Raw genomic sequence first — 2,629 nt, forward strand, 5'->3', positions numbered from 1 at the left:
TTTTTTTTTTTTTAATGTGCTCAAGGCATGAAAACAAGCTTCTGGCCACCGAACACAAGGCAATCAAGCTAGGATGAACTAAGGACTGTACATCTGCTTTGCCCCTGATATAAGAGCAACACCACCAATCAGGTGTCTCCTTGCCCATTGCCAGGGGGTCCTATTAGGTTTTATAAAAATATATATTTGAGCCCTAGCCAGTTTGGCTCAATGGATAGAGCGTCAGCCTGCAGACTGAAGGGTCCCAGGTTCGATTCCGGTCAAGGGCATGTACCTTGGTTGCGGGCACATCCCCAGTAGGGAGTGTGCAGGAGGCAGCTGATCGATGTTTCTCTCTCATCGATGTTTCTAACTCTCTATCCCTCTCCCTTCCTCTCTGTAAAAAATCAATAAAATATATTAACATTAAAATTAAAAATTAAAAAAATATATATATTTGATTGATTTCAGAGAGGAAGGGAGAAGGAGAGAGAGATAGAAACATCCATGATGAGAGAGAATCATCGATTGGCTGCCTCCTGCACACCCCCGCTGGGGATCAAGCCTGAAACCCGGGCATGTGCCCTGACCAGAAATCGAACCATGACCTCCTTGTTCATAGGTCAGTGCTCAGCCACTGAGCCATGCCAGCCGGGCTTTTCCTAGTTGTTTGTGTCTTGTTCACTTTAGTACCTTTCCCTGCCCCCCTCCCAATATTTTAAAAGGTAGCCCCTCTCGAAAGTGCTGTGGAGACAAAAACGGGGCTGATGGCAGTGGCAAATGTGAATTTCAAGTAAGTTTCCCCCAGCTGCAGAGGGTCCCTCTCTCTTTCAGCAGTTCAGTGTGTGCAAGAGAGTGGCCTCGCTGTGCAGCCCTGCGTGGTGAGGGGGCCTTGCCAAGGCTCTGTCTTCCTCATTCTGGAAGAAGTGAGTGCAGCTCCTTGATGCTGCGTCCAGCTGCATTTCAACATAAGCACCTCTGTCTGGTGCCAGACAACCCACCATTCTATTCCTTCCAGCTCAGCGAGCCCTTCCCCGGGGCGTCTTCACGCTTCTCGCGCCCACAGCCCCCTCCTGCTGCCATTACCTTGCAGTCTCTTCCTTCACTTCCTGCCCCTCTCAGATTCTTATGGAGTCTGAGGATTGTCTACCTCACTGCCTAGTTTTCTCCTCTAATTCAGTCTAATGCTCTGCACCGACTGTACGCCCGGCCCTGGGTGAAACGCTGGGGACACGTGGAGAACAGGACAGCCACCTCGGCCCGGCCCGCGAGGCTCTGTGGTTGAGTGTCGAACCAGGAGGTCACAGTTTGATTCCCCATCAGGGCACATGCCCGGGTTGCAGGCTCGATTCCCAGTATGAGGCATGAAGAAAGCAGCCAATCAATGATTCTCTCTCATCATTGATGTCTCTCTCTCTCTCTCTCCCTTCCTCTCTGAAATCAATAAAATACATTTTTTTAAAAAGGCAGCCACCCTCATAGGGTGCTCACGGTCTGGGGCAGAGACAGGCTGTCCCCTTTAACCCTACAACCCACTGAGAAATTGCAGGTGGGTTCTCGGCCTCAGAGAGGGCCTGGGTGGGGTCTGAGCAGGTAGAGGCTGAGCATTCCAAGCCGAGAGAGCGACACATGTAAAGGCCTTGAGGCCGCAGGAGCAGGATCGGGACTGAAGGGAGGCTGAGTGGAGAAACTGAGAGCCAGGGTAGAGAAGGGCTGGACCAGGGTCTCATAGCTAAGGAGGGGCAGGGGCAGGACCAGATGTCTGACCCCAGTGGCCATGGGCTCTGGTTGTTTATAAATGTTTATTCTGCTATAGTCCTCATCTTAACACGTTGAGCGCCATGTCAGTCACCGGTGACTGACACTGTACTTTCCGTCCGGACCGGTCAGGCACTGGTGCCGCCAGCGGGTCGGTGAAATCGGATATCGCGGGCTAAACGGAAAGGAAGACAGAACAGGCTCGGCGCTTAACGTGTTAACAGAACATCTAGAAGCAGGAAGCAGCCCTCGAGGCAGAGGGAACAGGATGTGCCCTGGGCACTGGGGCAAGGAAGACCTCAGCCTGGTAAGGAGTGCAGTGTGAGAGCCCAGTATGAGGTTGGAGGGTTCACAGACGCCACCTCCTGAGGGATGCGCCGGTGAGGGGTTTTCTAAACATATTTTTATTGATTTCAGAGAGGAAGGAGATGGGAGAGAGAGAGAGAAACATCAATGATGAGAGAGAATCAGTGATCAGCTGCCTCCTGCAACCCGGCTGTGTGCCCTGACTGGGAATCAAACCGTGACCTCCAGGTGAGGGGTTTTTATTTCACCCTGAAAGGGTGCATGCGTTTCCGGGAGCTGCCATAGCAAAGTACCGCCAACCCGATGGCTTAAGACACAGAAATGGGTTCTTTCCCGCTTCTGGAGGCTAGACAACCGAAGTCAAGGTGCCGGCGGAACCATGCTCCCTCTGAGGCCCTCGGGCTCCCGGGGAGGGTCCTTCCCGCCTCTTTCAGCTTCTGGTGCCGGCTGGCACTCCTTGGCATCCCGCGGCTCGTGGACACGTCACTTTAACCTCTGCCTCCACCGTCACAGGGCCTTCTCTCTGAGGGCTGTATCCACGTTTTCTTCCTCCTTATAGTACACCACTCATTGGATTCAGGCCCCA

The 2,629-nt window shown here is 52.8% G+C and overlaps 1 pseudogene; it reads right to left on the reverse strand.

The window, feature by feature from the left end:
• Positions 1-12: 12 nt before the first annotated feature.
• LOC111823918 lies at positions 13-159 on the reverse strand (annotated as a pseudogene).
• Between the last annotated feature and the right edge of the window lie 2,470 nt (positions 160-2,629).

The sequence above is a fragment of the Myotis lucifugus genome, unplaced genomic scaffold (assembly GCF_000147115.1).
Source record: "Myotis lucifugus unplaced genomic scaffold, Myoluc2.0 scaffold_737, whole genome shotgun sequence".
Lineage (NCBI taxonomy): Eukaryota > Metazoa > Chordata > Mammalia > Chiroptera > Vespertilionidae > Myotis > Myotis lucifugus.